The following is a 24,949-nucleotide window of genomic DNA, read 5'->3' as shown; positions in this document are numbered from 1 at the left end:
TTTTACAGTACGTGATTCCTGTTTTGGAAGAGCGCAACTGTGTAGAGACCACTGTTTTCATGAAAGATGGGGCAAGATGAACAAAGTAAGAGCATATGGACTACCAGACCATTTGTGTGATTGGATTGAAGAGTTCCTAGATAACAGAACGCAGCATGTCATTCTAAATGGAGAGAAGTCTTCCGAAGTAAGAGCGATTTCAGGTGTGCCGCAGGGGAGTGTCGTAGGACTGTTGCTATTCACAATTTACATAAATAACCTTGTGGATAACATCGGAAGTTCACTGAGGCTTTTTGCGGATGTTGCTGTAGTATATCTAGAGGTTGTAACAATGGAAATTCTACAAGTGTAATGTGCTGCGAATACATAGAAAGAAAGATCCCTTATCATTTAGCTACAATATAACAGGTCAGCAACTGGAAGCAATTAATTCCATAAATTATCTGGGAGTACGCATTAGGAGTGATTTAAAATGGAATGATCATATAAAGTTGATCGCCGGTAAAGCAGATGCCAGACTGAGATTCATTGGAAGAATCCTAAGGAAATGCAATCCGAAAACAAAGGAAGTAGGTTACAATACACTTGTTCGCCCACTGCTTGAATACTGCTCAACAGTGTAGGATCAGTACCAGATAGGGTTGATAGAAGAGACAGAGAAGATCCAACGGAGAGCAGCGCGCTTCGTTACATGATCATTTAGTAATCGCGAAAGCGTTACGGAGATGACAGATAAACTGCAGTGGAAGACTGCAGGAGAAACGCTCAGTAGCTCGGTACGGGCTTTTGTTGAAGTTTCGACAATATACCTTCACGGAGGAGTCAAGCAGTATATTGCTCTTTCCTACGTATATCTCGCGAAGAGGCCATGAGGATAAAATCAGAGAGATTAGAGCCCACACGGAGGCATACCGACAATCCTTCTTTCCACGAACAATACGAGACTGGAATAGAAGGGAGAACCGATAGAGGTACTCAAGGTACCCTCCGCCACACACCGTCAGGTGGCTTGGGGAGTATGGATGTAGATGTAGATGTAGAACACATCAAGTCGCCTGTCCAGTGAAAAATCTGTTTGATGCAACTTTCCACGAACGTGTTGTCTCCAGAGGTTTGCCAGATGCATAGGCTGCAAGATCACTTGATGTGAATCCATGTGACCTTTGGGGATATCTAAAAGAAAACGTTTACCAGGGACACTTTCGCTCTACCTGATGTGAAGGCTAATATACGAAACATGTTGCTCAGCTGCGAGAAACTGTTTATTGCGTCTTTTCACAGATGCAGCATCTCGTCGACGTCTCAGATGCTCATATTCAACAAATTGTGCAATCGGTAGTTAATAATAAAATCAACATTATGTCTTTCTCACTTGTTTTACATTTTCTGCTCATGGCCCGATCGTAATCCATTATATATGGGGACATTTCTATATATCTATCTGACATTCATAGTGCCATATTTGCACCTGGAGGCCAGAACTGGCACACATTCTCTTTTTTTTTCAGAGTAAATCGGTTCCGCATTAACCCAATAGAATATCTACAAAGTATCGCTGCCATGCGATAATTACAGTCCACAATGAACCTTTGTGAGTAGCTGCAATTTAATTATGACCACCCGGTATTTGCTAAGTACACAAATGTGCTGAATCGGTCTCGTTTATTTGATATTAATTCCCACACTCGACATTTCCTGGCAGAGCGCACGAACATGACGAACATGTCTGTAGTAAGCTGCTCAACCAATGCTACTGAATTTATTGACTCTAATGAAACTTGTCACTGCGTGATCATACAGTTGAAGATCGATAAAGAGTCGCGCACTAATAGACGACGATAAATAGTTCCTCAGTTATGTGAGCAATCTAGTTCTTTTGTTTCGAGATAGTATGTTTATTGTTAGACCTGTTAAAGAGTTTGCTTAACCATCACTCACTACTGTAGCTTCGACGTGCTGCATTTTACTTATTTTATGATCATAATCACTTCTTGCTTGAGAGACTTCTTAATCTCTTTAACACAGCGCTAACTCGTTTTTAATTCTTTTGTAACTTTATTTCTGCTATCTATTTTGGTCCACACCCATCCCTAAACCGATATCTTCCATTTTCGTACTATATAGGCGTGTGACTAGGGCCTCCCGTCTGGTAGACCGTTCGCTGTGTGCAAGTCTTTCGATTTGACGCCACTTTGGCGACTTGCACGTCGATGGGGATGAAATGATGATGGTTAGTACAACACAATACCCAGTCCCTGAGCGGAGAAAGTCTCAGACCCAGCCGGGAATCGAACCCGGGCCATTAGGATTGACATTCTGACGCGCTGACCACTCAGAAACCGCGGGCGGACATTTTCGTACTTTTGTTATTGGAACAAATAATATTCAAGGCGTTATAGCTGTTATATTTCACTGATAGTGAATTACCTTGTGTGGGTTTGTCCAATACATATCCTTGACTGTCTGTTTCCACGACATTGGTAGCTCTAGCGGTATCGCCAAGTCTTCAACTTGTAATGGTACTTGAATTACGTAACCATTACGGCAGCTCACCTCAACCTCTAGATACCAGCAATATTCTACTTTGTTTCTGTAAAGTAGTTAACATATTTCTGAGACAACATTCAGATCTGATTTCATTAATGTAGAGGTACTTTGATACATCGATATGTTTATGTTGCAATGATATTATTCTTATGTGTATTCTTTCTTTTTCTCACTATGACCTTTGTCGTACTTGTAGCTCTGATTTTTGGGCGCTTAAGCGGTTATTAGAGGGAAAGTCAAGTCTCGGACGTCATGTTGGGAAGACGCAAATTGTAGTCAGTTTATAAAATGTGAACTTTAACAGTGAGGAAGATGTTTTCAAGTTTAATCTTCAAGAATGGTATGTGAAACACATCCATAAAACTTTTGAATATCGCAGAATAACACCTAAGCCTCTTTGCATCCGAGCTTGGAATCATCACTACCTACATTTTCGACGATAGAGCCACGAATTCACAACGAGACCAGCGTGGGAAACACGAAAAGATGAGTGCCTAGTTTATCCATTATTTCATGAAATGACTTTATTAACTGTGCTCTAAAGACACCTGCCACATAATATAACTTCATTGTTGCCCGAAAATGCAATGTTTAGCAGCGTGAGCAACACTACAAATCATAATTAATTTTTGACCTTTGTTGTGGTAGGGTTGTTAGAAACTGCACACGTTTTCTTAGTTTGTTCTAACACTAGTATATTTTACTATTCAATCTTTCCTTTGTCGCCTATTAACAATGTACTTAAAACACCTTTTCGTGCTTGTAGTCAATCGGAGTAATCGCCCAGTTGCCATGAAGACGCGGTGAAAATTGTATACAGGCTGTAATTAATGCTTAAGTACACTGATAAGCCGAAACATTATGACCACTACCCACTGCGACGTTGGATGTAAACTGGTGGCGTTGCGGGCACGTGACACCTAACAAACAAAAGTGTGTAAGCGCAGCAGACACGGACGGGTGATCACCCTAGAGAACATATGCGGCGCAAATGGGGAAATCCATTGAGATAAGCGACATTCACAAAGGGCAGATTAGTACTGCGCAGAGCCTGTGAACGAGTGTCTCGAAAATGGCGAAGCTAGTCGAATGTTCACGTGCTACTGTTGTCAGCATCTACGGAAAGAGGTAGAAAGACAGTGAAACTAGCATACGCGCTAAATGGTTGAACGTCCATGAGCCTTCACAGAACGTGGAGTTCGGATGCCTCTCTGCTTTGTAAAGTAGGACAGATGGTGATCTCTGGTATCTCTGCCGAAAGAACACAATGGTGGTGCACGCACAAGTGTTTTTGAGAGCACCATTCATCCCTCATTGTTAAAAATGGAGCTCCGCAGCAGACCGCCCCTACGTGTTCACATATTGACTCAACGACATCGTCAATTATGATTGCAGTGGGGACGGGACAATCGGGATTCGACCGTCAATCAATGGAGACGTGTCGGCTCTTTGGGTGAATCACATTTTTGCTACACTCGGTTCCCAGATAACAGAACGCAGCATGTCATTCTCAATGGAGAGAAGTCTTCCGAAGTAAGAGTGATTTCAGGTGTGACGCAGGGGAGTGTCGTAGGACCGTTGCTATTCACAATATACATAAATGACCTTGTGCATAACATTGGAAGTTCACTGGGGCTTTTTGCGGATGATGCTGTGGTATATCGAGAGGTTGTAACAATGGAAAATTGTACTGAATTGCAGGAGGACCTGCAGCGAATTGACGCATGGTGCAGGGAATGGCAACTGAATCTCAATGTAGACAAGTGTAATGTGCTGCGAATACACAGAAAGAAAGATCCCTTATCATTTAGCTACAATATAGCAGGTCAGCAGCTGGAAGCAGTTAATTCCATAAATTATCTGGGAGTACGCATTAGGAGTGATTTAAAATGGAATAATCACATAAAGTTGATAGTCAGTAAAGCAGATGCCAGAGTGAGATTCATTGGAAGAATCCTAAGGAAATGCAATCTGAAAACAAAGGAAGTAGGTTACAGTACACTTGTTCGCCCACTGCTTGAATACTGCTCAGCAGTGTGGGATCAGTACCAGATAGGGTTGATAGAAGAGATAGAGAAGATCCAACGGAGAGCAGCGCGCTTCGTTACAGGATCATTTAGTAATCGCGAAAACGTTATGGAGATGACAGAAGACTCTGTAAGAGAGACGCTCAGTAGCTCGGTACGGGCTTTTGTCAAAGTTTCGAGAACATACCTTCACCGAGGAGTCAAGCAGTATATTGCTCCCTCCTACGTATATCTCGCGAAGAGACCATGAGGATGAAATCAGAGAGATTAGAGCCCACACAGAGGTATACCTACAATCTTTCTTTCCACGAACAATATTGGACTGGAATAGAAGGGAGAACCGATAGAGGTACTCAAGGTACCCTCCACCACACACCGTCGGGTGGCTTGCGGAATATGGATGTAGATGTAGATGATGGTCGTCTGCACAAGCGCCGTCATCGAGATGAACGACGGCTGGAAGCGTGCAGCGCGCGGCGGATGTAAGCTCATGGGAGCAGCATTATGCTGCGGGAGACATTCTCCTGCGCTTGTATGGGACCTGTGGTAGTAATCGAAGACACGCTGACAGCAGCTTCATGCTTGATGTCTTGCCCGACGGCGATGTCATCTTTCAGCAATATAATTATCTCTGTCTCGGAGCCAGAACCGTGTTACAGTGATTTTGAGAAGCATTTCATAGAACTTACATTGATGTCTTGGCGACAAAATTCACCTTACGTAAATCCTCTAGAACCCATATGGGTCGCTATGGGGCACCATCACCGCGTACGCAAATCAGCGGCCACTTATTTACGCGAATTACGTGACCTGTGCCGGCCGGTGTGGCCATGCGGTTAAAGGCGCTTCAGTCTGGAACCGCGTGACCGCTACGGTCGCAGGTTCGAATCCTGCCTCGGGCATGGATGTGTGTGATGTCCTTAGGTTAGTTAGGTTTAAGTAGTTCTAAGTTCTAGGGGACTTATGACCACAGATGTTGAGTCCCATAGTGCTCAGAGCCATTTGAACCATTTTGAACGTGACCTGTGCGTAGACATCTAGTGCCACACACTTCCACAAACCTACCAACGAACTGTCGGATCCGTGATACGCAGAATCAGTCATGTATTTCATTCCAAAGACGGACATATAAGCTATTAAACAGGTGATCATAATATTGTGAGTCATCAGGGTAAAATCGCGTTATTGGGTATGTTCGAACGGCACCGAGCTAGAGACTGCAGTTCGCTCTTGTAAAGTGTTAGGATGGAAAAGGATTAAAGCACATAAAAAATTAATCCAGAAAGAAAAATATCTGATCACATACGTCGCCAGAAAAATAATATAAATAAAAATATAGAGAAAGAATATAAATAATCACTACTATCCCCTTATTGCCGTTTCATCCTCTTCTCTCTTGGTAGGAGAAGGGGAAAGGGTTCAAATGGTTCAAATGGCTCTGAGCACTATGGGACTCAACTTCTGAGGTCATCAGTCCCCTAGAACTTAGGACTACTTAAACCTAACTAACCTAAGGACATCACACACATCCATGCCCGAGGCAGGATTCGAACCTGCGAACGTAGCGCTCGCGCGGTTCCAGACTGTAGCGCCTAGAACCGCTCGGCCACTCCAGCCGGCCAAGGGGAAAGGGGGAGATGGGGGAGGGAGTGAAGGCAATTAGCAGTACAAGTTCTTTAGCTCGAGAGATCAGAAACGTAAAAGGATTCAATATCGAAATCTGAAAATATTCAAGAGTGTGCAGTTCTCTGCATAAAAATATGATGACCTTGAGTTTAATTTTAAAATTAAAAGAGGTGATTTTGTTGATCTTTTACAACATAAGCATAAGGAATAGGAGGGTTACTTAAGATCTAGAGGAGCCAGTATGGATATAAGGAACATTTACATGTGGCGGGTGGGGATATTAGAAGAGAAAGAACGGTGTAGATACACTGAGGTGACAAATATCATGGGATAGGGTATCGAACTTATACAGATGCGTCATGTCACCAGGCCACAATTGTTCGCCACTGGTATGAAGAACATTCTGGACAATTCGGCCGAATGATGTGGCCACCTAAATCGTCTGACATGAATCCCGTCAAACATTTATGGGACACAATCGAGAAATCAGTTCATACACAAAATCCTGCGGCGGCAACATTGTCGCAATTATAGACGGCTATAGAGCAGCATGGCTCCGCATCTCCGCAGGGTACTTTCAACTACTTGTGCAGTCTATGCCAGGTGGAGCTGCTTTACTACACTGGGTGAAAGAAGGTCTAACATGATATTAGGATGTATCCCATGACTCTTGTAACCTCAGTGTCTATAGCTGAAAGGGGGAGTGTTTGTTTAGGTGAGTTGCTGTACCTACGTTGTAAATTTAATGGGGGAGAGCAGGTTATTAGAAAATGAAGAGTGGTGTTAACGTAAATTTGAAGGGGTGAGTATTTGTGTAGGTGGAGTATAACACCCGTATCGTAAATTATATGGAGTACGATTTGTGTTAAGTCTCCAGAATTCCTTAGTGTCCACAGTTGTTGAGGATGGATAAGGATTTAATAAGTGGTCGGCCATTGATGGTGGGTGAGGATAAGCAAATGCCGTAAGTAAAATGAAGTGAATGTTCAAAAAATGGCTCTGAGCACTATGGGACTTAACATCCTAGGTCATCAGTCCCCTAGAACTTAGAACTACTTAAACCTAACTAACCTAAGGACATCACACACATCCATGACCGAGGCAGGATTCGAACCTGCGACCGTAGCGGTCACGCGGTTCCAAACTGACGCGCTTAGAACCGCACGGCCACACCGGCCGGCGAAGTGAATGTCTTCCAGGAGTTTGGAGAGTGGTAGAATTCTGGAGGGCCGAATACAAGCAAACAATTAATTAGTAACTTGATTTCTTCGAGATGATAACTGAAACTCTGTGACTTCCCCTCGTACTTCTCCCAATAGGAATAAGACTTCTGTATGGGTTTCCTCAAAAGCGTCACACGTTCTCCACACGGCCATTAGATTTGAGATATAATCCTGGACAACAGCGAAAAACTTAGTTATTGGAAAATTTAATTTCGGTAAAACTTCACCTCGCCCTAAAGGTCAAATACTTGCCATTAAAGTTTCCTCCACCAACCAGATGCGAACTGGTCTCACCCGGATGATGTGCCACCACAGTAGCGTACGCTAGAGCCTTAGACTATCGTGTTTCATGTCCTGTTCAACACGGAAGGAAAAAGAAGGAAGGCTAGGATTTAACGCCCCGTACAACAAAAAGGTCATTAGAGATGAAGTACAGTGTGGGGCAAATAAAAGTGGTCCGGACTAGTGGATACGATTTGTGGTAGCATTAACGGTGGAGGAAAAGAGCTACAGCTACTTCCAGCAGGGTGGAGCAACTGCCCGTACAATGGCCGAACCTTGGAGCACATTTACACAATCTTCACGCATGACAGAGTTTTTAGCAGGTCACCTGATATCTTGTGTGCGATTACTTTCTGTGGGGAGCCCTGAAATCTAAGGTGTATCGCAACAGTCCTAACAGTCTTCAAGAGTCGCAGCAGAACATTTCGAATGAGATTAGAGCAACTCCAGCAGTCCAGCTACGATCCGCCTTCAGCAACTTACTGACCAGGACGCAGAAGTGCCAAGAGATGAATGGTGGTCACTTTCTACATCTGCTATAGTCATGTTAGTACTGTATTACTTCCCTCTGCTGTGTTTCCTTATACCCTGGTACTCTGTTCTCCAGGCCACTTTTGTTCGCCCCACCTTGTACAAGCTCGAATAAGTTAAGGATAAGGAAAGGGCTCCAGTATCTTATTTGCGAAGCATCTATCCTGACGTTCACCATAATCGATTTAGGGAAAGCATCGTAAACCTCAATATGGATGGCGGTATGGGGGTTTAAACCCAGCTCCTCCATAACACGAGTAAAAGTGCAACCACTACGCCATTTCTCTCACTATTAAATACTCATGCATAGATGCACCACTGTCATCATCTTTCACGACTGGATACACTGGTTAACAATAAATTTATTCCTTAAACCTAAAAAGTCATTCTGGTGTCTTTTTGTTTGCTGATTTGAGGTCAAGTACATAACATATTCAGTTACATGCAGTTTTGACAGAAACTGAGAATTTCTGTGAGGTATGCAAAACGTAGCTACGTTACCATCATAACAAGTTCAGTATGTTTTGCGGTGTTTTGCAGTGTTACCTGCTACAACAATGTGTTCTATTTTATAGTCTGTAATACAGCTACCTCCCTACGGAACAGTCGTGCAAAAGACGAGCATTGGATCCAGAAAATCTGGCCCAGTAGAACGCCGTAAGGTGAAGGGAAAACGCACTATTCGGTGCCTCCACACGCACAAAATAACTAGCCTCCGCTTTACATAACACTTGAAATTATAAAACAATTTCCTGAAGTCCTACTGAAAAATGCTGACCCATTCAGGTACCTGACAAGTAGGTTTCCGAGGCTATCAGGATCGAAACTGGAAGTTTTCGTCACCCATGACATTCGGAGTCTAACGAGAGAAGATGATACATTTGCAGATAAAATTAAAGACGCTTTAATATCAGCTGGCATATCTTTTAAATAGCTTATTAACAAGTTTCACAACAGCTACAAAGATCTTGATTACGAGAATACAGTAAAAAAACATGCTGGAGGCCTCAAAGAGCTGGAATCTGCATTTCCTCGACTATTCCGTTATTCTCCAGAAAATCCAGATGTTGTGAATGAGAAATAGGAGAAAAGGTTTCATCAAGAGATTAAAGAAATTGAACAAAGGTATCAGGGTCGATGGGATGTCGATAAGAGTACATACGTTTGTTTGTCCTCTGCATCAGATGCCACTGACGATGGCTTCTATGCCCGAATAATAGTCTGGTAACTAAACATTTTAGATGCAGCTCATAACGTACAGCAAGATGTCTTTTAATAAACAGCTGGATAACGCTGGAAGCTGCTCAGGGATTGTCCTTAGAGCACGAAATGAAAGTTTTGAAACTGGGTTTTTAGGGTCATAGAAGAGATAGTAAGATTTGTGGCTTCGTATTTGTAATGAAAAATATAATAACCCGTTATAATGTTAGGAGTACGTTATTTTAGCATGTTCTTTGCAATAAATTTTTAGGCTTCCGTGCCTCAGTCTGTAAACCCGGAACCCATATATAATGATTCAAATGGCTCTGAGCACTATGGGACTTAACTTCTTAGGTCATCGGTCCCCTAGAACTTAGAACTACTTAAACCTAACTAACCTAAGGACAGCACACACACCCATGCCCGAGGCAGGATTCGAACCTGCTACCGTAGCAGTCACGCGGTCCCAGACTGAAGCGCCTAGAACCGCTCGGCCACAGTAGCCAGCTTATATGATGGCTTTGCTGTTCGTCTGTCTGTCAGGCTGTTTAGAATCCATTTTCTCAGGAAAGGGTAGGCTTAAAAATTTCATATTTATGTCGTAATATTAAGGTCAATGGTCCCTTGGCAATGTAAAAATTTTAAACTTTTAAGTCATTTCAGTCAAAATATACGTCCATTTATGTCACATATTTTGATACTCGAAAACTCACTCATCAGAACCTATAGGGCACTTCCCGGTGAACAAGATTCATAACATTTGACTAGAAGTAACGTTTCACAGTACAAATAAAGAAAAATCCATAAATTGTTGATTATAGTTACATAAAACGAAAAAATATTTTGTCATTTGTCATCAGTCTGTCTGTTTGTATGTCCATCTCTTAAGACCGCCTTTTCTCTTGAATCGTTTGGCGTATCAGATTCAAATTTATGTTACACACTAAGGTCAATAGACGCTTGGCCGTGTATAAATTTTAAGCTTCTAAGTTAATGCAGTCAAAAGATACTGCCGTTTGTGTCACATGTTTTGATACTTGAAAACTCACTCAACAAACTTTATTGGGTACTTCCCGTTGACCTAGAATCAAGAAATTTGACAAGAAATAAGAGTTCGCAGTACACATAAAGGGGAAAAACCCGAAAATTGTTAATTTGTAATGATATCACACGGAAAACTTATTTATTTTGTCATTTGTTAACCGACGTCAAACTTGAAATTAAAACAGTCAGTAGTTCTGCATACAGGCTGACTGGATCGCGATGATAAACGTCAACATTAGGAAAGGAATGACTTTATCGCTCATACGACACGTTTCAGAATGCATTCATCATCAGATATTCAGGAGCGATTACTGCACGTAGGTCTGGCGTTTCAAGTTTTATGTGAAATAAATATTCGCAGACTAGTAAGACCGATATCGATTACAACGAATTTTCTGAATCTTCATTAATTCTTTGTGGAAAACCTTACGTAGTATAGAGAAAGCCTTGGCATTTCCGAACTTAGCATACTAAAAACATTAGGACCACCTAAAATGAATTTAAAAATTTTCCGAAGTATAAATTTGTAGACCTGTGATATCAGCATTGCGTAACGGCATTTATTTCCTGCAGGTTAGGAGGATGTCTGCTTAATACATCAGACGTGCTATTTAGAACGCAATCCGTATTTTGTTGGTCGCGATCTTAGGAAAAGCCAACTCAGTTCTCGTGAAGGGAACTAACAGCAAATAGTTGCGCGGCGTGTGATGCCTCCTGTGCAAAGGTCACAGTTTCTTGTTCCGCTCGCTAACGCAGCGGCAGGTGGATGAACCTGGCTCCTCCGCTATTGTTCATCAGGGACCAATGACGGGGTAACTTCTAAGGCTGGGCCAATAGCCGCGAATGCACAGCTGCAATAAGACTACATCTGCGTCCCTGCGGCGTTGTGGCGCTTGCCTGCTACCAGTAGGACGCAGGCGAGCTGACGGGCAGGTAAGCATGTTGGTTACAGTACCACTAAACATGTTCTTCGTAAACATAGTACGAAAGTAACTTGATAAATGAACTGAACACTTTTATTAGATTGTGTTCCACTACTGTCGAAATTTATAGTAGCGTTGATGAGTCTACAGTAGTGCTCTCCAGAAATCAATGTGGTATTATCCCATTTCTTGATTAAGAATATCTCACGATCGATATAAAAAATTGGTAAACATAGATCACGTGTTGTTGGTAACCATAAGTTTCCGGTTACTCTGACGGAACACTTATGTTCTAGCGGTGTTGATTTATAGCTAAGATCATAATCATTACATGAGAAGAGCATGAATTGTGTGTGTGTGTGTGTGTGTGTGTGTGTGTGTGTGTGTGTGTCATCGTATGCGCGCATATGTTTATGTGGAAGCAAAATTACTGAATGTCAAGAAAAGTGTTTTTTTAGTAAATAGACGTTATTTCCTAGAACCTTTTATTGATTAAAGTTTGAGACGTTTCGTCTACATTGGAGCAAATACCGAGGCCTCATCAGTAGATATTTTAAGTGTTGAATTATTTCTCGGGTATCGCATATACGTTAGATTTTAAAAAGAAGGTATTTAGGAGTTCTTTTTTTGTATTCCCCTAGAATTCACTTAAGAAACTGCACGCGGAATAACCAGGGTAACAGGGCAACGGTGATTAGCCCGTAGCGTATGCATCATCGGAGTTTATCCTATTTCCCTGTCTGCAGGATTACGCAGTAGGCTATACTTACAGGCGCTTACTCTAACTTTATGTAGACAAAAATCCGACATGAACTAACCCACAGAGCTAAAACTCATTGTTTGCGAAAGTATTCGAAGTTTCCACATACATATTGTTCACTTTAACTCAATGAATGCTCCATAGGCAGTCTTCAGTCTTCAGAACGAAAATATTAAGGACTGGAAAATTGCTCAAGTCACACCAATACCCAAAAAGGGAAACAGGAGTAATCCGCTGAATTACAGGCCCATATCAGTAACGTCGATTTGCAGTAGGTTTCTGGAAAGTATATTGTGTTCGAACATTATGATTTACCTCGAAGAAAACGATTTATGACACATGGTCAGCACGGGTTCAGAAAACATCGTTCTTGTGAAACATAACAAGATCTTTATACTCATGAAGTAATGGGTGCTATCGACAGGGCATGTCAAATTGATTCCATATTTTTAGGTTTCCAGAAGGCTTTCGACACCGTTCCTCACAAACGTCTTCTAACAAAACTGCATGCCTATGGAATATCGCCTCAGTTGTGCGACTGGATTCGTAATTTCCTGTCAGAAAGATCACAGTTCGTAGTAATAGACGGAAAGTCATCGAGTAAAACAGAAGTAATATCCGGCGTTCCCCTCTATTGTACCTGATCTATATTAACGACATAAGAGACAATCTGAGTAGCGCTATTAGAGTGTTTGCAGATGATGCTGTCATTTACCGTCTTGTAAAGTTATCACATGACCAATACGAATTGAAAAATGATTTAGATAAGATATCTGTATGGTGCGAAAAGTGGCGATTCACCCTGAATAAAGAAAAGTGTGAAGTTATTCACACGAGTACTAAAAGAAATACGCTGAATTTCGATTACACGATAAGTCACACAAATCTGAAGGCTGTAAATTCAACTAAATACTTAGGAATTACAATTACAAATAACCTAAATTGGAACGATCACATAGATAATGTTGTGGGTAGAGCAAACCAAAGACTACGATTCATTGTCAGAACACTTAGAAGGTGCAACAGGTCTACTAAAGAGACTACTTACACCACACTTGCCCGCCCTGTTCTGGAATATTGCTGTGCGGTGTGGGATCCGCATCAGTGGATATTTTAAGTGACATTGAAAAAGTTCGAAGAAGGGTGGTTTGTTTTGTATTATTTGTGAAATAGGGGAGATTGTGCCACAGACATGGTACGTGAATTGGAGAGTCAATCATTAAAACAGAGGCGTTTTTCGTTGCAACGGGATATTCTCATGAAATTTGAATCACCAGTTTTCTCCTCCGATTGCGAAAACATTGTGTTGGCACCTAAATAGGGAGAAATGATCATCACGATAAAATAAGAGAAATCAGGGCTTGCACAGAAAAATTTAAGTGCTCGTTTTTCCCGCGCGCAGTTCGTGAGTGGTTCATTGAACCCTCTGCCAGGCACTTTATTGTGAATAGCAGAGTAATCACGTACATGTAGATGTAGATGTAGATTATATTTTCGAATATTTTTCGTAAATGTACAAATACATTTTTTTCTGCTTCTTCTTCTTTTCCTCCTTTCCAACCAGAGGGTTATAGGCACTCTCATATTTCCTCCCTTCTATCATCTAGTCTCTTTCTGTTCCCGTATTTTCTAGCAGTTTCAATCTCCTGCATGAATACCTATCGTGGCCGTACTCTTTGTTTCCTTCCCTCCATCAAACTCTCAATCAGGATTGGATGAAATGACTGAAATCGCGAAGTACGTGCTTAACCGTGCTGTTTGCCCTGACGGTAATTGTTTTGCGTAAGCTCCTTGTCTCTACTGCTCTTCGCAATACTTCTTCGACTGAGGAACTGTCTGCCCGCTATATCTTTAAATTTTTATTTATGCGGCACATTTCAGGAGTATTTTCTTTTCCACCTTCCTCAACGTCCGTCTCTGACCCATACAAGCATAATCTCCACATGGTAACACCTTGAGAACTATAAAACATGGTTGACTGCGCGATCAATACTTGAATGTAATAATTTACGTCCTTTAGAATCGGTTCCTAGTATACATGGTATACTTGTTTTGCTATCAATAGCGTTGTGTGTGTGTGGGGGGGGGGGGGGGGGAGCGGGGGGTTGCCTTGTTTTTTTTAAGAAATAATTATTTTGCTTTAGCAATTTTTTGTTGCCCATCCGTTATAATTCTTCTTCTTTTTTTCTTTCGAACTTAGTTTCAACTGACAGTTTTCCGCAGTCAAGATACGCCGTTGAACTTCGTTGTCCACTTCATAAACAATTTAAATTTTTGTTTTGCTCCTATTTATCTACGCGCTTTTCTGTTAGAAAGTGCCTTCCATAGATAGTCCGTTTCGTCCTAATGTCTTCTGCAAAACGAAACGTTATAAATCATTCCCATGAACTGTTGTACCACTGGTACTGAGTACTGAGAATTCGTTCACTCCATTTGTATGCAGAAACCAGATAACAGTGTGGATAAGCAACATCCCTGGCTAACTGCTTTTCCACATCCTTGCCTGTTGACCTTTCTCACCTATGAAGTAATCAGGTCTTTGTATCTTTGTAGGGTTACGGAATTATTCTCCATAAATGTTAACATTTTGTCCCATTTGAAAAAGTTTCTTCTTTTTTCTTTCGAATCAGACGATAGATAAACTTCGTTAATGTTTTTGAATTATATGAAACGATTCTGAGTGTCCTATGCTGTACGACTTCTTTCAAGTGTTGGTCTCCAGTCATGCATATTATGCATATTTGCACCAAACGTCAGGGTATTGCTCCCTTCATGTACGCTTTGTGCATCATTTGAAATAACGTGCGTTTACATTTTTGGAAAATTAATTTATGTAACGCTGCAGATATATTATCAGTTCCTTTATGATCTTGCAGCCTCCTTAACGTTCTAGAGCAACAAGAAACGTCATTTATCCTACCTGGTGACACGTATTCATTGGCTCTCCGTTCAATTTCGATTATCCCATTCCCTCTACAATCGTAATTGACGATGTCGTTAGGTCAACATGGGTTTACGTACAGGTCGTCTGCTGCGAGGCCCCGTGTTTAACAATGTGCGCTCAAACGTGTGCTCCGAAACATTTTTATCTGCACCAGCGTCGTCAGATCTGCTACAGATCGCTGCCAGAGGGGACAAGCCTCCGACCTCCAATATTAGACCAGTCAAATGGTAGTTTGAAGTGGAAAGTTATGACGTAATTGTTTTAGTGGTATATTTTATGTTTTTTTTATGTTCATAAATCAACAAAAACACAAAAAATAACGTTTTTAGCGGTTTTCAGCCTGTAACTATCAAAACAAGCGTAAAAGAGTGTTGTGAAACTGTCCCTTTGCCTGGCTTCAGAAAGTACACATATGAATGTTCGCCTCCACAATGACAAATCAGAATCACAAGCAAATCTACATCTTCATCCACAATAATTACAGAGACACATTTCTGTAGCTGCAATAAGTGTATCCACATCCTCTTGTGCCTGCTTTGTGCATTGTCGGGATCATTGTTTCGTCGAACATGACATCTACTGACTTCTGTTCGTGTGATCCTCTTGTCTGCTCGCTCAGCATATTTAGTACCTTCTTGAGGGTAACCATCGAAGACGACTACAGGACTGTCCTTTTATTTGGACTTAATAAATGAAGCATAACTTCCACAAATTGATGAAAATGAAAGACCCCTGACCCACACGACTCTATGCAGCAAGTATCCTCCATCTATGACACACACACACACACACACACACACACACACACACACACACACACACACACACACATTTGGAGATTTGCCTATTCAGTTAGTGTGAATGCACTGTAGCAAGCAGATTTGGTTTCTTTCTGCATACAGTAGGCGTTAAAAAGAGACAACGGATGAGTGCATAGTTTGCATTTTAAGAATTTTTCATGTTCATCAGATTGTTTAGTAATTGTAATTCTTTAAAAAATTGTCGTAGAAATGATGATGGTGGTTTCATCAACTATTTTGACTGCATTGTTCATCGTAGCAAGTGGGAAAACTCTTTCTTTCCAGCAGAATTTAACAGTTTTAGGATCATTATCTACAATTCTATCAATTGCAAGAAGTCCAACTTCCCTGGACACGCGACAGTTGATGGTATTGTGTCCTACAACACCAGTGCTAAGTGATAAGATGTCTGTGAGATCAGGAAGAGAATAAAGTTGCGTAAATCAGTCCACCATTTTTTTTTTCGACTCACTTGTAGCCCTTTCAGTCCTCGATTCTCACACAACCACGCGTTGTTCTGAACTAGTGAATGCCACTCCACACATCTTATGCATTTCCTCACAAAGATTTTGGAGGGAAGTCATTCCTTTAGTCCACCTGCATTAACCCCACTACCATGAGTCAGCCCTCCAGCATTTTTCATTATCCTCATTAGGTCCGCAGCTCGTGGTCGTGGGGTAGCGTTCTCACTTCCCACAACCGGGTTCCCGGGTTCGATTCCCGGCGGGGTCAGAGATTTTCTCTGCCTCGTGATGACTGGGTGTTGTGTGCTGTCCTTAGGTTAGTTATGTTTAAGTAGTTCTAAGTTCTAGGGAACTGATGACCATAGATGTTAAGTCCCATAGTGCTCAGAGCCATTATCCTCATTAGGGACTGGTCAATGGTCATGTCGGTCCATGTTCCACACCAGAATTTGTTTGTCCTTCGCACTGTGAACCCGCCATTCGTGAACATTTCGTATTCCTGAGCGCTCATTTTATCTTTCAAGCTGTGCGTGACTTACAGGTGGAAGTGGCAACATATTGCATACAAAAAAATGTCCGATATCATAGGAGTACTTGGAGATGGAGGATCCACCTGCCTGCTCTTTCGGCTTCAATAAATAGCTTAACAAGTGTACACTAATAACGACATAATTAAAATCGGGCTCTCCCTGTTGGGGAGACCCGTGCCTTTACGTAGAGAGGCTGGTCGAAGCTGTTATCAGTTGCTTGTTGATTCATCTATTTGCTCTGTTCTATGGAAGTGAGTGACGATGTATGTACTGTATTTTGACTAGATGGTGGAGCATTTATAAATGCCAGAAAAGCAACATAGTTCGTCTCAAAGGGAAGACCACCTACGATTTGCTCCATGAAACCACTCGATGTTGGTATCTCGAGCACTTATTTCGCCTTGCCATAAAGCCAAATCAGGTCTACCAAAGAGAGTGTGATGGTATCAGGTGAAACGAGCAGTTGTTTGAGATCCTCAGTGTTGATCGTGATTAAGCCAAGAGAACTTGCTTTCTTAAAATGTTTTATGGGAACAGTTCGCATCTCACCAACTAGTTGAACTGGTATTGTTTTCTTTACTAGGACAGCTCTTTGATGTGGAGCAATAGCATCTTTTTCTTTTTTGACCGGCCGCCGTGTCATCCTCAGCCCACAGGCGTCACGGGACGCGGATATGGAGGGGCAAGTGGTCAGCACACCGCTCTCCCGGCCGTATGTTAGTTTACGAGGCCGGAGCCGCTACTTCTCAGTCAAGTAGCTCCTCAGTTTGCCTCACAAGGGCTGGGTGCACCCCGCTTGCCGACAGCGCTTGACAGACCGGATGGTCACCCATCCAAGGGCCAACCCAGCTAGACAGCGCCTAACTTCGGTGATCTGACAGGAACCGGTGTTACCACTGCGGCGAGGCCGTTGGCAATATCATCTTTAGGTGTTATCAAACGTATTCCCCCTCCCCCCCCCCCCCATTGCATGGAAGGTATTATATCCATCCAGTATACGAGTGTTAAAATCTACGTTGTCATGAACAAATTGAAGGAAAGCTACGAATAGCTTCGGAATAAGAGGCGCAAAATCCTATGGATGACACAATATCAGTCAGTTTTCGTAACCTACACCTTCTATATAAAAAAATGATGGCCTAATTTGTAAGGGAGAAAGGAAAGAAGTTGCATTCAGCGCTAATAACATTATGTGAAATGGCTAAAACGTTTTTTTTCCCACTTTTCAGTGTTCCCTTACTTCTTCTTGAGTATCAGTCTTTCTAAGAATACTTTGAAAACCTCTGGAACAAGGCTTTGTTTTCGTCCAAGATAGAATCTGAAGGAGGATAGTCAGCTTTGCTATACGGTACTGATCGTAACTATTCAAAAATTACACCAGCTGCTGTCTCAACTAATCGAAGACGTTCTACAACGTACCGCGCATCTGTCAAAATCTTATTGCCAGCATTTTTGAAACATAAGGTTGTAATGTGTCTCAACTTTGATATGATAACATCTTCCCCACACCTCTCCAACAAATGTTGTCTAACAGTTTTTCTTTGAGGAATGTAGTTGCCCTCTATCAGAGGCATTAGCTGGTAGAATAAAAACTGACTTCCCTCGTCAGTGCTTTCCATAAAAGCAAAAATGTCATTCATAGCCCTCTCAACCTCTTCAGCGTGAGGGCAAAACATTTTTTTCATCAACCTTGGGCCTGGTAACGTAGAATTGTTTTCAAAATTTTGCACCACTATGTCTGTTATCGGCTGGATACTGTTGATAACTGCTGCACTGAAATCATCTCCAAGTAGCTGAGCCTGTTTCGAAACTATACCTTTAATCCCTGTTTTCGTCATCTGATGTACCAAATTACATGTATGAGGAGGTAGTCGTCGTTGGGACCTTGCGTAATCTCCAGAAATACCTGTTGCACACGCGCAAAACAATGTGTTTTGGAACAAAAATACTCAGTGGCTATATTAATTTTCCTGAAGATATTTGGTTCAACAGCTTTCTTCAGGAGAGGAGCTATCATTCTTTCATTTATGTAACTATTATGACATGAAACATGTACGCTAACAGGTGTTTCATCTGCCGAAACAGGAACTTCCTTATCATTTATTTTTTTACTAGCGCCACATAATGTTTCTATTCCTTTTTCCTTGACCACCTTCGCCACACCCTTACTCAAACCAACTTTGTAAGTAAAACACTTATCACTGGCCATCACGACCGAGTTGTTGGGTTGTGTTCCAATGAAAACACACAGAAACGAAATTAAATACACGCCGTTGCAGAGAGAGAAAAATGACAGGACTGCGACAGTGAACCTAAACGAACTGGGGAAATAAGGATAGGCATAAAGACCCCCTCCCCCTGTGATTTAGTAAAGGTGGAGTTCGAGATCACAAAGGACCAAAAGAAGGGCTTCTTCGGTTTGCCAGGTAACCGATGAGTGGCAGCGAAGAAGGGGGGAGCAGGGCGCGCCACAGGTAGGGGGAGAGACAGAAAGGGAGCGCAATTGAGTTTCAAGTCACAAAGGAGACAAAGAAGTGCTTCTTCCATAGTCTGCCAGGTAAACATGTTGAAACGCTGCGAGCTGTAAAAAAAAAAAAAAAAAAAAAAAATCTTGGAGTTAAAATTGCATTTTTTTCTATTTTCCAAGGTTCTAATTTCCCGATATTTCGCTCTTTTGCGTGGAAACCATACGGCGTACAAAAAATGTTACAATCATAAATTGTAGGCAATTTTGTGCTCTTTATTTTACTACCAGATCACTTTTTGCTTAAACAGCTTGCTTTACAAGTTATAAACAGAAAACCACTAAAATATTATTTAAATGACTGTTTCATGATTTCGCATATTTGTGGGAAAAATTTTTGCTGGAAAACTTCAGATTCGTATTCACCACCCAAAAAAAAAAAAAAAAACTACAAGCATATTACCCCAAAACTTTCCACTTCGAGCCGTTTTTGTACACCATTTGGTTGGATTAGCTCTGTGATTAGGCGTGGGCGTCTAGCACGTTGTCGCTTACTTGTGGTACCACCATCCTTCAACCACTTTCGATAGACAATATTGCAGTGCCTGCATGCAAGCCCGAAGGAACAGGAACTGTGGTGACTACTGTTCTGGCGTAACCACAAGCGCCAGAATGAAGATGAGGAACGCAAGATAAGAGAAGCAGGTGAAACGACATCGGCCAATAGCGCGCTGACCAGGACGTCACCACGAGAGGAGCGGCATCTAGCAGAAGTGAATACAACTGCCGCTCCTGCCAGCCTCGGGCGGACGTTAGTGGACAGTACCCGCAAAGTATTAGCGCCGGCCTAGCAGAGAGTGCTACGATTGCAGTTAGCAGTGATCCACAAACTGCATGACAAACTTTCATAAACATTGTACATAACAAATGACTCGGATTTATGTTGTTTGTCACACGTCGCTTACGACACCATTGTTATTTCAAAGTTAAGTATCGTAGATCTGCTTTATTGAAATAAAACTATTAATGTTATTTGCTTGAACTGTTGTGTAGCATTCCGAGAACGCAGCATCCCTTAGGGTCCCTATACGAGACGAGTGGGCAAGACCCAACATAGATAGTTCATCTATCCTAAGAATCGAGAAAATATACGATTTTTTCCAGTTACCGATATTGATACTGGCAAGATATCTGTGTGGGTAGTTCTGAGATTTTCATATTTTATAGGATATTGAAACTTCATCCCAAACAATGGAAGTGCAATCGTTCATGAGTTGAGAGTATTACTTTGCTCTCAAACATCACAGATGTCGTACGTGTGGTCAGCGTAGATTGACAGAGATGTTTGTAAGGCCGTCGGCACACGGACCGTGCTGTCGAACGTTAACGTTGAGCGTGCCAAGTTCAACGTGCTGCTGAACGCTCAGGAACGATATGACTTGTGCATACGGTACATCTACATCTACATCTACATTTATACTCCGGAAGCCACCCAACGGTGTGTGGCGGAGGGCACTTTACGTGCCACTGTCATTACCTCCCTTTCCTGTCCCAGTCGCGTATGGTTCGCGGGAAGAACGACTGTCTGAAAGCCTCCGTGCGCGCTCGAATCTCTCTAATTTTACATTCGTGATCTCCTCGGGAGGTATAAGTAGGGGGAAGCAATATATTCGATACCTCATGCAGAAGCGCACCCTCTTGAAACCTGGCGAGCAAGCTACATCGCGATGCAGAGCGCCTCTCTTGCAGAGTCTGCCACTTGAGTTTGCTAAACATCTCCGTAATGCTATCACGCTTACCAAATAACCCTGTGACGAAACGCGCCGCTCTTCTTTGGATCTTCTCTATCTCCTCCGTCAACCCGATCTGGTAGGGATCCCACACTGATGAGCAAGTATAGGTCGAACGAGTGTTTTGTAAGCCACTTCATTTGTTGATGGACTACATTTTCTAAGGACTCTCCCAATGAATCTCAACCTGGTACCCGCCTTACCAACAATTAATTTGATATGACCATTCGACTTCAAATCGTTCCGCACGCATACTCCCAGATATTTTACAGAAGTAACTGCTACCAGTGTTTGTTCCGCTATCATATAATCATACAATAAAGGATCCTTCTTTCTATGTATTCGCAATACATTACATTTGTCTATGTTAAGGGTCAGTTGCTACTCCCTGCACCAAGTGCCTATCCGCTGCAGATCTTCCTGCATTTCGCTACAATTTTCTAATGCTGCAACTTCTCTGTATACTACAGCATCATCCGCGAAAAGCCGCATGGAACTTCCGAAACTATCTACTAGGTCATTTATATATATTGTGAAAAGCAATGGTCCCATAACACTCCCCTGTGGCACGCCAGAGGTTACTTTAACGTCTGTAGACGTCTCTCCATCGATAACAACGTGCTGTTTTCTGTTTGCTAAAAACTCTTCAATCCAGCCACACAGCTGGTCTGATATTCCGTAGGCTCTTACTTTGTTTATCAGGCGACAGTGCGGAACTGTATCGAACGCCTTCCGGAAGTCAAGGAAAATAGCATCTACCTGGGAGCCTGTATCTAATATTTTCTGGGTCTCATGAACAAATAAAGCGAGGTGGATCTCACACGATCGCTGTTTCCGGAATTCATGTTGATTCCTACAGAGTAGATTCTTGGTTTCCAAAAACGACATGATACTCGAGCAAAAAACATGTTCTAAAATTCTACAACAGATCGACGTCAGAGATATAGGTCTATAGTTTTGCGCATCTGTTCGACGGCCCTTCTTGAAGACTGGGACTACCTGTGCTCTTTTCCAATCATTTGGAACCTTCCGTTCCTCTAGAGACTTGCGGTGCACGGCTGTTAGAAGGCGGACAAGTTCTTTCGCGTACTCTGTGTAGAATCGAATTGGTATCCCGTCAGGTCCAGTGGACTTTCCTCTGTTGAGTGATTCCAGTTGCTTTTCTATTCCTTGGACACTTATTTCGATGTCAGCCATTTTTTCGTTTGTGCGAGGATTTAGAGAAGGAACTGCAGTGCGGTCTTCCTCTGTGAAACAGCTTTGGAAAAAGGTGTTTAGTATTTCAGCTTTACGCGTGTCATCCTCTGTTTCAATGCCATCATCATCCCGGAGTGTCTGGATATGCTGTTTCGAGCCACTTACTGATTTAACGTAAGGCCGGAACTTCCTAGGATTTTCTGTCAAGTCGGTACATAGAATTTTACTTTCGAATTCACTGAATGCTTCACGCATAGCCCTCCTTACGCTAACTTTGACATTGTTTAGCTTCTGTTTGTCTGAGAGGTTTCGGCTGCGTTTAAACTTGGAGTGAAGCTCTCTTTGCTTTCGCAGTAGTTGCCTAACTTTGTTGTTGTACCACGGTGGGTTTTTCCCGTCCCTCACAATTTTACTCTGCAAGTACCTGTCTAAAACGCATTTTACGATTGCCTTGAACTTTTTCCATAAACACTCAACATTGTCAGTGTCGGAACAGAAATTTTCGTTTTGATCTGTTAGGTAGTCTGAAATCTGCCTTCTATTACTCTTGCTAAACAGATAAACCTTCCTCCCTTTTTTTTATATTCCTATTAACTTCCATATTCAGGGATGCTGCAACGGCCTTATGATCACTGATTCCCTGTTCTGCACTTACAGAGTCGAAAAGTTCGGGTCTGTTTGTTATTAGTAGGTCCAAGATGTTCCCTCCACAAGTCGGTTCTCTGTTTAATTGCTCGAGGTAATTTTCGGATAGTGCACTCAGTATAATGTCACTCGATGCTCCGTCCCTACCACCCGTCCTAAACATCTGAGTGTCCCAGTCTATATCTGGTAAATTGGAATCTCCACCTAAGACTATAACATGCTGAGAAAATTTTTGTGAGATGTATTCCAAATTTTCTCTCAGTTGTTCTGCCACTAATGCTGCTGAGTCGGGAGGTCGGTAAAAGGAGCCAATTATTCATCTAGCTCGGTTGTTGAGTGTAACCTCCACCCATAATAATTCACAGGAACTATCCACCTCTACTTCACTACAGGATAAACTACTACTAACAGTGACAAACACGCCACCACCGGTTGCATGCAATCTATCCATTCTAAACACCGTCTGTGCCTTTGTAAAAATTTCGGCAGAATTTATCTCTGGCTTCAGCCAGCTTTCTGTACCTATAACGATTTCAGCTTCGGTGCTTTCTATCAGCCCTTGAAGTTCCGGTACTTTACCAATGCAGCTTCGACAGTTTACAATTACAATACCGATTGCTGCTTAGTCCCCGCATGTCCTGACTTTGCCCCGCACCCTTTGAGGCTGTTGCCCTTTCTGTACTTGCCCGAGGCCATCTAACCTAAAAAATCTCCGTCCACGCCACACAACCCCTGCTACCCGTGTAGCCGCTTGCTGCCCCACTTGGGCCCCAACGTGGTATACGCGATCGCAACGCACTCCAGCGGCAGTTGAGGGATGCTTCTAGTTCGACACTGTTTACTCAACTGGCGCGCGTAAAATTCCCACGTTAGCTCTATTAAAACGCACATTTCTCCATCGTCCACGAAAATGAAAGTACCATGTCCAATTAATAAGGACACAGGTCTATAAAAGTTCCATTACAAACAGTGCATTACAAATTTGGAACACTTCTCCGCATAAGATAAACATTGTTTCATCATTCCCGCATTTTAGTAAAACCCCAAGGCCAGTCTTACTTGATCACTGTTCCTACGCAGTTGCAAAATCTTTGCAACACGTTAATCACGTGGCGTAAAAGAAAAAGGAGCAAACTATCTTTATACAAGTAGCGCAAGCTGTCCTGTAGATTAAGCCAATCCAGCAGTCACCCCTCAAAAAAAGGTGAACTTATATTTACATAACAACAAATATTATAGTATATGCTTATATTAAACTAATAATAAAGTATCAGAACCTAATAAAAACACGAATGTTAGGAAAAATAATTGGGAAAAGTCAAGACGCGAACCACTGTTCCACTACAAAACTCATCTCTTGTTGGGAACTCTACCTTTTTTTTACCTTTTTTTCCTTTATTAAAACAACCATATATGTACATAAGCACAAAAACAAAATATTGAAGTTCTGGAACTGATTCAACACGAATTGTATCCTACAATAGACTGAAAAATATATTTCAATATAGTGCCATTTGTAAGCTTACAAAATAGAACAAAAATAGTAGCCTCTTCAGTCCAGACAGATACATAGATCCGAAACGCAAACATATATATAATTGATTGTCTTAACTGGAATGACAGTTCTGTCATTTGATTCATAACCGTCCAAATTCAAAGTCATTTGGAGCACACAAACGGATAACAAGAGATGCACAGGTACATAAATTAATGAAAACGTCATAATGAAGTTAATAACACCATTGAGAAGGCGGGAGTAGTCCTAGGAACTGGTATTACCCCCTTACTCGTTGTGTATTTTGTTCGCTACATAGTCTTGCATGTGATTTGTGTCCTTACCGGCATCGAGAATTACCCTACGCCTTGTTTTTCAAAAATTATGTCTAACATGTTAGCAAACATCTTCCTGAAATTTGGGTAACGTTTCATCTTCCAGCGTGCCGTTCTCATGT

At 42.0% G+C, this 24,949-nt stretch overlaps 1 protein-coding gene across 1 annotated transcript in view; it reads left to right on the top strand.

Annotated features, from left to right (window-relative positions):
- The first annotated feature begins 11,397 nt into the window (after positions 1-11,397).
- LOC126183691 (uncharacterized) overlaps positions 11,398-24,949 on the top strand; it is a 639,493-nt gene continuing 625,941 nt past the window's right edge. The window contains exon 1 of the mRNA XM_049925871.1: positions 11,398-11,413. The gene's annotated coding sequence lies outside the window, so the exon portion shown is untranslated. The remainder of the gene's footprint in view (positions 11,414-24,949) is intronic.

The sequence above is a fragment of the Schistocerca cancellata genome, chromosome 4 (genome assembly GCF_023864275.1).
Source record: "Schistocerca cancellata isolate TAMUIC-IGC-003103 chromosome 4, iqSchCanc2.1, whole genome shotgun sequence".
In the NCBI taxonomy this organism is placed as follows: Eukaryota; Metazoa; Arthropoda; class Insecta; order Orthoptera; family Acrididae; genus Schistocerca; species Schistocerca cancellata.
The sequence above is the reverse complement of the archived record's forward strand: the minus strand, read 5'-3'. Positions and strand labels throughout refer to the sequence as shown.